The 14178-nt window shown below is 47.2% G+C and overlaps 2 protein-coding genes across 2 annotated transcripts in view; one reads left to right on the top strand and one right to left on the bottom strand.

Annotated features, from left to right (window-relative positions):
* Positions 1–14178, top strand: part of TG (thyroglobulin) — a 235908-nt gene that overhangs the window by 181797 nt on the left and 39933 nt on the right. The window lies entirely within an intron of this gene.
* The window catches only part of SLA (Src like adaptor), an 81688-nt gene that overhangs the window by 35970 nt on the left and 31540 nt on the right, over positions 1–14178 (bottom strand). The window lies entirely within an intron of this gene.

The raw sequence follows: 14178 nt of genomic DNA, 5'->3' as shown, positions 1-14178 counted from the left end.
CTTCTCCCAAACCCCCTCCCCCCAGCAACCCTCAGTTTGTTTTGTGAGATTAAGAGTCTCTGATGATTTGTCTCCCTCCCCATCCCATCTTGTATCATTTATTCCTTTCCTACCCCCCAACCCCCCCATGTTGCCTCTCCACTTCCTCACATCAGGGAGATCATATGATAATTGTCTTTCTCTGATTGACTTATTTCGCTCAGCATAATACCCTCTAGTTCCATCCACGTCATCAATTGCAAAGTTCTTATGTGTCCCACCTGTCTTGGGAACACAGACAGGGAGGGAATCCTCAGACGCGACACGAGTAGGGCTCCATCCCTCCCTGCCCTCAAGGAATTTCTAATCTTGTGGAGGAAAAAGACACACTGTCAGATCCCCAAGGGAATATAGGAAAGATGCCAATAGGGTGGGAACCCGACAGGGGTGTGGACTCTTAGTTACATGGGCACCTGGTGGTAAGGATGGTGGGACCAGATTGGATTGTTGGCATTCAAGGTCACTGACGTTCTGAGTCAGTAGGAGAGATAAAGACATAAAAACACTTGGCAGGGGATGCCCCCACCAAAGACCTCAAGTATAAGTATAGGGTCAGCTCCACCCAGTAACAGTATGTCGGGAAGCCCCAATTTAGGGCTCAGAAAGATGCTCAAGTCTATCTGTGTAGAAAGACCTGCCTTCTGGAAGGATTTTCCAGTTAATTAACTATTAGGTCCCAGACTATGGCCCCAGAGATCAAGGTTCCTAGGGTTTAGCTTGCTTGCTCTACCTTAACCAGCTGATGAGGGACACCATCCAAGTCCAGATTAGCAATATGACCTCACAGGCTGATGATTGCTCTATTAAGTATGAGGTCATCACGTTACTGAAATGGAATGTTTCACCATGTTCTTAACATTGTCAGGAGCCAGGTACTATGTTCCCTAGTTGGGGGACTGGCAGGTCTCTCAGCCCAAGCACCAAGAAGCCCATTTCCTCATCTTTGGGGGCAGAGGGGCTCCAGGTCCTAGAAAGTTAAGGCAACTCAGTCCTATGTGGCAAGAGTGGGGTGGGTAAGCCCCATGGTTTACAGCTTGGTCTAGTATTAGCAGACTCCTGGTTCTATTCAAACGTATTTTTCCTTCTTTCCACATAAGTGAAAGGTTCGAAGATGAGAAAGGCAACCTCGGGAACTAATAAGCTCCCTCTCGGTGTAGACGGTCAAGTGTAGGCTGGCCCATTTAGTAGGGAAGCTGCATGAGCATATGCTTGGTACTATAAGACTATAGAGGGGATCATCTGTATTTGAAAGGATTAAACCATATGACCTTCAAGATCCCACACAAACTAAAAGTTGTCTCAGAACCAAGTTTATGCCCGTCCCTGGGCTGGGCAAGTGACTCATTCATCCATTCAACCGTTCATTCAACAAATATTTGTTGAGCACCTTCTGGGTGTTAGATGCTGCTCCAGTGGGTTGAGTTAGTGATGGGAACAGCTAATGGCCTAAAAAGCACCTGAAGGAATGGGGACAGGAGGGGGAACTCTTGCCTGGGAAGAGAGTTTTGAAATGAGCCCAGAATGACGCCACTGTGAAGATCAGGAGGAAGGGCCGTTGGGGAAATCACAGGGCAGGGATTGCTTGTGGTATTCAGGGGCCAGAAGGGAACTGATGTTTGGGGAGGGCCAGGAAAGAGACTTGGCTCTGTTTATGGTACCTATTTATTCTTTGTAAGTAGTCTGTATGTCACCTGAAGAGACCAAGGTTCCTAGGGTTTAGCTTGCTTGCTCTACCTTAACCAGCTGATGAGGGACACCATCCAGGTCCAACTCAATCACTTCTGGAGGTGAGCTCCCTGTCACTATTCACTGCCCCCCAGAGGGACGTCCCATGTCCCAGTGCTTCCCTCACACCTTTCCTGCCTGGTGTTTTCCTCCAGTACCTGCTGAAGACTCCTGTTTCCCACAGGACCAGCGTCATCCCTTTTCCTGGCATTCAGAGCTCGTCACATTTGTTCTTTAACCCCCTCCCACGACATCACCATTCAAGGCCTTGATGTGGCCTTGAATTATAAGAACCTTATGTGGCCCCCTGCATATCAGACAAGCCTCCCACCTCTTCACCATGAACTTTGCCACCGTCCTTCCCCTACCTATGTGGGATGACCTCCCTTATGCAAGACCCAACCCAGAGTTCACCTTGTTCTTCCATATTTCCAGCCTCCCCCAACCAAAGATGATTGCTCCCTCCTCAGAACGAGCCTTGGAGTAATAACTGCTCACAGCAGTAGGACACATGCACATGGAAGTCAAGAGCAAGAGAAGGAGTTCAAGATATTTGGGAGATGTGTGACCTTGCACAGGTGTTATTAATCCTTTTGCCTTCCCAGGACTGTGGCTCTGTAGAACAATGTGTACAGACCACCTAGCACAGTGCAAGGTACATACATGAATGTCCCCCTTGCCCTTCAAAGTGGTGCATGCTGTTGAGAAGGCAGGTGAAGGTCCAACACATGACCATTGATCCTCACCTGAGCCTACCCCAAAAGAAATGACCCATAATTATCCACTAATTAAATGGATAAATGAAAGTCCTGCACCTGCCTTCTGATCAAAAGCCTGTACATTGTGAATGCTGAATTTTACCTCTGGGGAAGATAGTAAGCTAACCATAGGCATCATCTGAGAGACATCAGACCCTTTTGTTTCTCTAAAGATGGCAGTTGTTTCTATTTCTGGAACCATCTCCAAAAATGGGTAAGTGGTCCATCTGGATGGTCTGAATTCTCCAGCAGGCAGGGGACCCACATGTTATCCGTTTCTCTGTGTTTCTCTGAGAGGCCTCTTGACATAACAGTGTTCTCAGGAGGAAAAAAAGTGAAAGCTTTCTTCCTCCTGCACTCTGCCGTAATAAGTTGCACAAAAGTGTTGATTCACTGGACTTGTTGTCTTTGGTCATTGCTCAACCTAACCCATTAACTCCACTTCGCAGGGGAGACCTTAGCTCTTCCCAGCTTTGTGAAGGTTGATAAAGAGGTCACTGGGTTTCTCAGAGCTCAGGAAGTTCTCTGAGTGGGTCTTAAGTTCATTCTTGTAACTTTGCTTGCCTTACAAACTTCCTCTCGTGTACGAATATACAACCTCTTTTATTCCCTAGACCTAACTGAGCCACTCATTTATTCAAATGACAATTATATTAAATGAATATTAACTTCTGGCCAGCTGTGAGGCTAAGCTTTAGGGAGATAAGGGTGACGGTGACACGTGCCCTGCCGCCCAGGAGCTCAGTGTGAGTCAAACAGGGTCCTGAAAGGAACCGGAAGCATGGTGGGAGCTCCGGAGATGAGGGAAACCAGATGAAATGGCTCGTGCTTGCAGGGAAGCCAAGGCTTGATGGAGGAGTGACATTCAGCTCCACCTTGAACATGAGAGCTGTCCATCAAAATGGGACATTTGGCAGGGCCAGCCGGATGTTCGTTTTGTGCCTTCTCATTTTGTTTTTCATGATGGGGATGACTTCAGTTGCATCTTGTCTGGAAATGGAAGTGACTTTGGGATCTGCCACTCGTTTGTCATCCTGCCTCCTGTGATCTCTTTGTCCCTCCTGTAGCTGGGACAGGCTGACCACTTGCCCCTCCTCAAACCGGTTCTGTCCAGTACTGTTCTTCCCCATCACCCTTGCCCCATGCAGATCCTCATCTGGTCCTCACTGCCCCAACCTGCCTTCCCAGTCATCGTCCCCTTTCTCCGCTGGCTTCTGTCTTGGACTTTACTCCTGTTGTTCCACCAACTAGAATGGCTTCCCCCTCATTTGGGGATCTGCCAGAATCAGGGATGAGTCTCCAGTTGGGGCCAACCAGGGCTTTGATGGAACTTTCATCTTACTGAGTCAGAGTCTGCTCCAAGGGCTCATGTTCCCTTCACACTCTGCAAAAGGTGGGGCCAAGCTATGTCCCCACCACCCACCCCCACTCTTGTCCTCTGCCCAGAGGTGGAATTCATTGATTATCCAAGTGGGTGGTGCCTGAGGCTGTCTCATGGCATGTGGCACTGGTGGGCAGGAGGGATGGCAGCTATGGGGCCATCCATCTGCCGCTGAGCCTTGCCAGAATGGCTTGCCACTGTCCCAGAAGCAAAACATTTGCCAATCATTTTTATTCCTATGAACAGAGCAGGCCCTGTGGGTCTGTGGTGATGTCCCAGCTGGACTCTTTCTTCAGCTGACTGAGAAAAGGGTCTCTTCCTGTTGTCAAGTATAGTCATCTCCAAACTTTCAAGTATGCACCCAGACAGTAAGAGTTTTGAGTAAGCACCCCCATATATGAACATTTAATCATTAATTATATATGTAGGTGACTCTGCAAAGACACACATTATAAATATAAAAATATTTTTTAAAAAATATTTTTAAAGTATAAGACTAGTTAAATAGTACATTCTAGAATTTTCTTTTTGTGTTCCAGTGAATTATCTTGGGCACTTCCTTTGGGAGACCAAGACTCTAACAGAAACAAAGGAGACAGGTATCATTGCTAAAAAAAGAGGGATCTCAATGAGGAGTTTTGAAAGGCTACATTTTATCTTCCCCACAGCAAATATATAGATAGTCCAGGTTCTGGAGGGGCACAGAGGCTCTTTTGTGAACTCCGCTTAGAAAAAAAGACCAGAGTGTTGCTTCCCATGAGAAAGAGGCAGTGCATAATGGCACTGGGTGGCATCAGGCTCCAGGAAGAGAATTTGTTCAAGGGTCTCTCATTAACACTTCATCTCTTGGCTGGCCTGACTTCCAAAAACTGTAAGCTCCATGAAGTCAAGGAGCCCAGCTGTTCTGTCTGTGACTGACCCCTGGCATCAGCACTTCTCACAGCCCAAGCGAGCAGGGTGGAAGAATGGGAGGGAAGGACAGAGGGAGCAGGTTTAAGACAAAAATAAAAACCATAAAACCTCCCCTCCCTGTAGATCAGAAATTTTCTCAAGTCCTTCTTCGCTTTCTGATCCCCCCCAGCTGCTTTCATATCAGGGTGCCCCAAGATGGGCACAGAATTGTCCTGATAATTGCCTAGCTCACCGCAGCAGAGCAGCCTGAGTCCTGAGGACAGCCCGGGGACAGCCGGGCAACAGCCAACACAGCTGGCTGGACACGTGGCCATCAAGCCTCTGTGATCAGCTTCTCATCGTGAACAGAGTCAGGTCTTCTGAGCGCCCTGCCCTGGCATTTTCATCTAAAACATAACAAAGGCACTGCCCCATCCACCTCTAAACGTGCTTTAATAGCACAAAATGGGCTTAAGATCTGTGACAGAGCAATGATGGCTTTTGCTGGTGTTCTCTCCAGAGCTTTCATTCTGTGATGCCCTAGCTTCTGGGAGATGCGCTTTTTGTACTCACAACGAGGTCCTGCTGCTGGTACCTAAGGAGAGCAAGCTTGGAACTGGCTGTGATGTGATCTTAAAATGGTGTCAGGCATTCATAAGTGCCTGGACGTGTGTGAAATTGCTAGCCGGTATCTACTTCATCGCCCGCTGAGCCACAACTAATTACACCAGCAGTGGGCGGCAGCCAAGGGGGACGGATAGGGACAGACAAGCTCAATGGCTTAAAATAGCCTTGGCCAGAACAAAATTCAACCGTGGAAGCCTTTTTTTAACTGGAAGATATTTCACTATTTCTTATTTTAGTTTGAGTAGCACTAATATTAAAAATAGTATCAACTGTGTTCTGCCTGGTGCTTTAGTTGATTTCATTTGTAGAACTCTTTGAAATATCGATTATGATTTTAATGATTGCTTCTACTTATTAGAAACCTAATACATACACATACTTTCGCTGTTGTCTCCTGAATTCAACTCAACGATAAACGAGGTGAATATTCTTAACCTCATTTTACATCAAGGACACTGAAGCATAGGGAACTTAAATCACTTCTCTAAGGACAAACAGCGGGTAAGAAGGATTGCTGGACTTGAACCTGGACTGATGAGCCCCATTGCCCATGCTCTTGATGCCACACCTTGAGAAATAATAGACCCATTTTATAGATGGAGAAACTAAGACCCAGAGAGTAAAGCCACTTGCCAAGTTGTCAGTGCAAGATTCAGTAAGATCTTTCTAATCCTGATGCCCATGCTCTGTCCCTTTTTTCTATGACTATAGTAAATTTTATCTGTTTCTACTCGATACATTTGAAAGGGATGGTGTTAGAAAGGATGCATACCTATTTAGTTCATAGAGAGGCATCATCACCTTAGTAAACGTCCCCTGGAGTGTCTGCATGGGAAAGTTTGGGGAGACAGTCTCCTTGAATTACGGGCCAGGGACTGTCAGGGCTGTCCTCTGTACAGGGTGGGGGCTGGGTTCTCACCTCACACACCACTGGGGCTAACACAAGCTAAGGAAGGAGTGGCTAGCGTTGAGCTGTGTTGAGCACAGCAGGCCTAGTTGGGGAGGGCTGGTGTGTGAGGCTCAGGTACCAGGACTGTGGTCTGATCCCACCCAGGCAACTCAGGTCACACTCCTTGTGTGGTGTCCTCTGAGGGGCTGCCTTGACCCCACTCTGGCACAGGAGTCGGCCAGCTCCTCCTGCACACTCAAGGCCATGCACACCCACAAGAACCTCAGACCATGTGCACACACCATGCTTATCTAAGGTGGCGAGCCCTTTCTCCTGGCTGGGAGCTGGCCGGTGGCATTTCCTGAAGCAAGGAGGGAGGAGGGACCCAAAGGAAGGGAGAAATGGAGAGAGGGAGGCAGTCAGAAACGACTGGGAGGAAAATGGTGATTGGACATGACTTTCTCACTTCTAGAAGTCTTTGCTAGCTTCAGCATTATTCTAGACCCTCCTGTCTCTTGGGGAAATTCTTCGTACACCATGGCTGACTGCAGGAGTCAAACTGGCAGGGAACACAAGTGGCTTGGTCCATCCTGTGGAGGAGAATTGAGGTGGCAAGACTTCCACTCTGGACCAGCTTTCTTGCTCGGGGGGCACCTGCTGGGGGATCTCTCTCCACCTCCATCTTTCTACCTTTAAATGAGTACAAGGACACAGCTCTGGGCAATGGCTGCCTGTGAATGCCTCCACATGCATCAGCTTCACCAATCTGCACAACACATCTCAGAGGTACAGATAAAACTCTACCTTTGCAAAACGGATTTGGTGATGTTAGTTGATTTCCCTGAAATGACAAAGCCGCCAAGCAACAGAGCAGAGATTCAAATGCATCTTTCTGATTTCTAAATTCATGCTGTTACTGCTTTTCTACACTGAGGGTTGTTTGCAAGGGTTTAAGAGAGGGACAAGGTGGAATTAGTCAATGACATGCTGGCGTGCAGGTGTCCTGCTGGTTGTACCAACACTAGAACCAAGACCGGCAGAAGTATTAGAAGCCAGGCTGCGTGCACGGCTCCTCACAGGACACATTTCTTGCGCCTCTTGCAAAAGTCTGTGAGGCAGGTGCTCCAGAGCTGAGAGATGGAGGCATGGAAATGTAATTTGTTCAAAGCCAAAGAGAAAGAAGGCAGCAAAGCTACAGTTCAACCCCAGGCTGTAATCCTCAAAGGCCAGTGCATTCCTTCTCCCCTCTACAGGTGCACTGGTCCCTTTTCTGGGCCAGCTGGTCCCTGAAACAAAGCTAGAGCGTCAAGTGACTGGAAAGAAACACCCAGGCACTTTTGCAAGCTCTAATTATGAATTTATTTTTCAAAGGCAACCGATACCAATGCAAATCGCTGACCAAGAATGAAGGGAGAGACTCCCTGCATTTTATAAAATCCCTTTGCAATAAGGGGCCCATCCTTGCGGCTGCCATCATCGGTGTCACTTTCAACGGGGGATCGCGCTGCTGGCGAAATCCGTTCTTTTTCAGTGGCAAGCATTTAAATGGTTTCTGACAGCCAGAAGGTGATGGAGACAATTAGATATAATATTTGTGACAGATGGAAAAAGGCATTTTGTCAAGTCTGCAGGCACCTGGAAAAAAACCACGGCAGGAGAGCAAGCTCCACTCTAAAGGGCAGAGCCAAGGGCTGGTTCCTCTCCCCTCTCCACGCTGAAGGGCCTAGGAGTGCCCCTCCCCCATGCCACCACATTGGAGTGCTCCCCCGACAGATGCGTGGGAAGGCCTCTGGACTGTGCCTCCATTAGTAAAGAGGACAATTGTGTGGCTGAGCCCCATGAAAAGCAGGGTTTGCCGAGGTGTTTGGAGAAGGAAGGAAGAGTATAGAAACTTGCCTCCATCCCGGTTCCCTTTGGCACAGGGAGCAGTGGCTTTGGAGACAAACAGCCTGAATCCAGCTCCCAAGCAGTGGGTGACTGGGGACAGGTCATTTATCCTCTCTGAGCCTCTGCCACTCTTTCACTAAAGGGACACAGTCCTCGATCCTCAGTCAGAAGTTCAGTAAGCACACCCTGGGAACAGTTTGTAAGGGGCAGGAAACACAGCGGGCTCCCCCTAACTGCTGCTACCTTGCTTCACTCTCCTCCATGTGCAGACAGAGCCAGTCGGTGATTTAGGTTTGCAGACAAAACACGCCAAGGCACAGGCTCTCTGGAGGGCACTTTGGCAGCACATTGTGAAAAAAAGAAAAAATGTTTTTAAAATATTTTCATATAGAATGCAAAGGTTAAGTGATGGTTTCTTAACTATGACTCCAAAAGCTGACTTCCTCAGTATTAAAAACATTGAGCGGCAAAAGCTACCATCAGGAAAGTGAAAGAGACAGAAGGGGGGAAGTGTTTATGAATCATATATTTGGTAGGGGACTTGTATCTGGAATATATGAAGAATGCTTCTAACTCAAGACCAGAAAGACAAATAACCACATTTAAAAATGGGCAAAAGATCTGAACGGGTATTTCTTTAAAGAAGATCTATGAATGGCCTCTAAGCACATGGAAAGATGCTCAACATCATTAGACGCTAGGGAAGTGAAAATCAACACCACCACAAGATCACTTTATACCCACGAGGACTGCTATGCTCCAAATAATTTTTTAAACAGATGACAAGAATGAGAGAGCTTGTGGAGAAATCAGATCATTCAAACCTTGCTTGTGGGAATAAAAATGGTGCAGCTCCTTAAGGAAACGTTTTGGCAGCCTGTCGGGAGGTTAAACACAGAGTAAACACATAACCATGCACTCCTACTCCTACGTACACAACTGAGAGAGTTGAAAACACACACACACACGCAAGCACACACACACACGCACACAAGTGAACAGCAGCATTACTTACAATCACCAAAAAGTGGAAAGGACCCAAATGTCCACCAGCTGATGAGTAGATAAGCTAAACATGGCGTATCTAGGCAATAGGATGTGATTCAGCAATAAAACGGAACAGAGGACAGCTACATGGACGAACTGGAAGGATCCAGACACAAAGGCCATGTATTGCATGATTCCATTTATATGAAATGTTCAGAATAGGCAAATCTGCAGAGACAGAAAGTAGATTAGTGGTTGCCTGGGGCTGGGAAATGACGGCTAATGGGTTCATGGTTTCTTTGTGGGACGCTGACAGTGTTCTAAAATCGGATCATGGTGACGGTTGCATGACTCTGAATATAACTAAACACCCTTGAACTGTCTGCTTTAAATGAGTGAACTGTAGGCTACGTGAGTTACATCTCAATAAAACCACTTTCCCAAGTTAGCTCTAGATGCCAAGAAACATAACCTTAAGACCTACAAAATGTTCATCGTACATACATGATAGAAAAATATTTTCCTTTCATATTTTCACACTGTATCTCTTTAATGAGAAACCGCTAGAATGTTACAGTAAGAGCTCATGCCACACATTGTTTATCATCTGTCAGGAAAAAGGGATACTTTCTGACCTAGGCATGCCTTTGTATCGGGAAATTATCACAGTAATGTGAACAGATTGGCTATAAAGGTGTATGTACGTTGCAGGTTTGTCTAGAACATAGTAAAACTGGAAGCAATAATAGCTATCATTTATTGCATATTTACCATTACATGAAAATCATCTCATTTCTTCCCCCACAACCATACTATGTGGAAACTCTCTAGATCATTACCATCCTTCTGACAGTTGAAGAAAGAGTCTCTGACCAGACATAGACAAAGCAGAGCTGGGATTTGCATCCTAGCCCCTCATGTCCCACCGCCCAGCAGGTGCTGTTGCCCTCTCTGTGACTCTTCCCAGCAGCCTAAGCACCCGATTGTGCCACGGCTTTAGAAACAGTCTTGTAACTGAATAAGCAACGGCGCAGAGTGAAATTCATAATTGTCAGGTGAAAAAGACAGGTTTAGAGCCAAAATGATCTCACTTATTCCCTGTGTATAAATACATAAATATAAATAGACCCACACGCACCTGTAGGCACACACGCACGCTAACAGTATTCGACAACTGTGTTCCTTTGTTGGGAGGGTTATGTGTAACGTTGATTTTCTTTGTTTTGCTTACCTAGATTTTCTATTGTGGATTTTTGTGCCGCTCTTTTTGCTTCACAAACTCTAAAAGTTGTTCTATTTAACCTTTAAGTAAACTAAGGTAACACCAATGGATGTAGAACAATACACATCAGCCTTTTTCTAGGGCGTGAAGGGGATTGGCATTTTGGCCAGACTGTGATGACAGCCAGGGGTCCTCCTTCTGTCCCATGCCTCATTACCTTGGCCACTCCACATGCTCAATGATCAGCTTTCATGGTAAGTGATAACAAATGCTTTCTTCATAACAGAAATCAGTTACATTTTAGAAGAGAATTGATCTTTTAAATGTCATTTAGTTGTTTCTTAGTTACAAAGTCAATATGAATTCATTGGGAAAACAGTCTGAAAAGTACAAAAATCCAATAAAACTCATTCACTTCTCCCTCACCTTGAATTAACAGGGGACTCTGATAAAGGGGACCCTGATAAAGTTGAACTATCCCAAGAAGCTGGTGGGGCCATTTGCAATGGATGAGGGGCAGAGGATGTCCAAGAATCTCTTATGACCTCCACCGTCTACTGAGGCAGCACAGCATCATGGCAAAGCTGCAGCATTTTGGGGCCAATAAGTTGGGCTCTTCACCTCTCTCACCCAGGATAAGCACATTACTAGAGTTCTTTGACACACTTTCCTGAGTCTACCCCCAATTCCTTTTGGAATAAAGTGAGGAATATACAAAAGAATGATTAAATAAGTCTGATAGTTTCTTTTTAAGTAATACTGGCTCTTTCTACTTCATAGGATGGCTGTGGGTATTTAAGACAATGTAAGGGAAGGGTGCTTGGGTGGCTTGTTAGGTTAAGTGTCTGCCTTTAGCTCAGGTCGTGATCCAGAAGTCCCAGGATGGAGTCCTGCTTTGAGCTCCCTGTTCAGCACGGAGTTCGCGTCTCCCTTTCTCCTCGCTCTGCTTGTGCTTTTCCGCTCTCTCTCTCTCACTCTCATTCTCATTCTCTTTCTTGCTCTTTCTTAACTAAATAAATAAAATATTTTTTTTAAAAGACAGTGTAAGCAAGAGCTCTACATAAAGCAGAATGTGGTCCAGTTAAAAAATTCATGCCAAGGCAACCCATTCCTGCCATGGGAGAAGCAGCCTGTCCCCCCTTTCACTGTCCTGGCCATCCCTGCTAAGATCCTATTTCTGAGTCACCAGCCACCAGCCTCTCATGAATGGGGTGGGAAATAAGGGTCTGTGATGTGTTTAGTTGTCACTGTTTTTCGTGGTAGGCAGTGCAGGGAAGGTGGAAACAGCAGGCTTCATAATCCCAGTCCTACAATGTTTAGTCCCAAGACCTTGCACAAATCACTTAGCCACTCCGGGGCTCAGTCTCCCCATCTGTGACGTGGGGATGCCAGTCCTTACAGGGCTGCTGTGGGGATCACATGAGAAAAAGTGCATGAAAGATCTGGCTCTCCAAAGGTACTTTACCAGTGTTGAGTTCTCTTCCACCTCCCTTGAAAAGTTTATATAATTTAGAGATGGCAAGAGGAAGCAGGGGGAGGTTGAGAGGTCCCGCAGGGCTCAGCAGGGAGGGAGCATCAACACAGGGAGGGAGCATCCGGATGTGAGGTCTTGCCCGCTGTTCATTTCCCTGAGCCACAGAGAAACCAGGCTCTGGTTTTGACTTCTGGCATCAGCCATGACTTATAAAGGACTACCCAACTTTTTGACGCTGAAAAGTGATTTCCAAGGTTTAAAGAGTGGTAGTGTGGGTAGCTCAGTGGTTTAAGCCTCTGCCTTCAGCTCAGGTCATGATCTCAGGGTCCTGAGATCGAGTCCCGCATCGGGCTCTCTGCTCAGTGGGGAGCTTGCTTTCTCCTCTCTCTCTGCCTGCCTCTCTGCCTAGTTGTGATTTCTCTCTGTGTGTGTCAAATAAATAAATTAAAAAAAAAATCTTTAAGATTGGTGGTGTGGAATTAGCCAGTGAAGTGCCAGCATGCAGTCATCTTCTGATTGTACTAATGGAACGAAGGGCAACAGAAGTGTAGAAGCCAATAGAACACTTTCTCTGTCCCAGTTCAGTACACAGTACATTTCACGAATGCCTTGCAACAAATCTGTGCGGCAGGCACTTTACAGCCGGGAGTCGGGTGCTGAGGCTTAAACGGGTGAAGAAATGTATACCCAGGCACATTTCTTTACAAAAGAAGGAGGTCATTCACCGAGCCTCCTTTCACATGCTCTTCTCAGCTGGGTTTCATACCAGGACCTGGTGTCAAGGCCCTTCCAGTCAAAAGAGCATGATAATATCAAGTGGGTGATGCTGGAAGGGCATGAGCAAGGACTAGGTTATAATTGTGGAGTGCCCATCCCAGCATTATTTCTCACTACCTCTCATGCAAATACAGCTTTTCACTCAGGAGAATAAATAGGCCCATCCGACTGTCTGTCCGTCCAACCATCCATCCATCATCCATTTGTCCGTCCATCCATTTGTCCTTCCATCCGTCCATCCATCCATCCATCCATCCATCCATCCGTCCGTCCATCCGTCCGTCCATCCGTCCGCTTGTCCAGCCAGCCAGCCAGTCAGCCATCATCCTTGCCCTTACTCACACAGTCACTTGCTCACTCACTCAAAACATGCCTTCCTGAGTTCCACGCCCTGTTCTGGGGATGCTGGGATACTCGGGCCCCAGTTCCTCTCCTCTCTAGCTCATGTGGTTATTCAGTCCCTTGAACCCATCTGCCGTCCCTCTGCATCCGTCCCCAGGAAGGTCCATTTCAAGAAATTCTGGTGTGTATGGGCTTATCATATGTCTGTGTGTATCTGAGTATATCTGTGTATTTGTGTGTGTTTCTGCCCATGACTGAGTGTTTCAGAGTGTGTGTGTCTCCGTGTGTGGCAAGATTGTGAGTGTATCTTTCTGTCTGTGACTGTTTGTGTTCATATACATGCTTGGATGGAAGCAGGTCCTGGTTCTGAGGTGACTCTAGTGGCTGATGGAGGTCAACTCTCCTTATGATGTTCAGAGGCTCCAGGGAAAAAAAGCCGTGGTTAGCAATTGCGGTTTTGCCTCGCATTATTTTCGAAGTTAAACACACACACACATGCATACACACAAGCGAAAACGTTGCCCTTTAATAGTTTGGTTAGATTAGGATAAGCGTGGGCCCAGGGCCGGATGTGAGACTGCTGTGTGACCAGGCAGGCTGAAGACCCCGCTGTCCCCAGCCCTGCAGGGGTCCCGTTAACCCCCACGGTGCTCACTGCAATCCCAATTCACTCTCCCCCGTACACAGGACCGCCACTATCCTGCATGTGTTCTCATGAGGACCCTTGCACTACAGCGCATCATTCCCATTCAAAGCGGAGTAGCCAAAGCCCCCAGATGTCCGCCACTCGCCCTGAGTCCCTTCCTGAGGGCGTAACGGGGCTGGTGCATGAAGCCGGTCCTTCTGCTGGCTTCAGACAGGGCTGACAGCCTAGCCTACAGACTTGAGACAGGCCTGGGCTGTGGACGCAGTTCTGTCTCCAGACCCCCCCGCACTCCATGCACCCTGTGGCACACCCGCTCTGGCCCCTTCCTTTGCTCTCCAGACAAGTGCTTTAAAGGGAGGGCTGAGCCGGCCGTTGACTCGTCTAACCACTGATTTTCCACGAAGAAAGACATTTCTTTCAGTAAGACCGATTACAACAACCTACTTGAGGGAGAGGAAAGTTCTCTAAGCCATGGTGCAGTATCGCTGTAACCCACGCCTTTAACCACTTCCTCACTGTATCGGGAGCTCCGG

This window comes from Mustela lutreola, chromosome 3, assembly GCF_030435805.1.
Source record: "Mustela lutreola isolate mMusLut2 chromosome 3, mMusLut2.pri, whole genome shotgun sequence".
Classification (NCBI taxonomy): domain Eukaryota; kingdom Metazoa; phylum Chordata; class Mammalia; order Carnivora; family Mustelidae; genus Mustela; species Mustela lutreola.
Note: the sequence above shows the minus strand (reverse complement) of the source record. Positions and strands in the feature narration are given on the sequence as shown.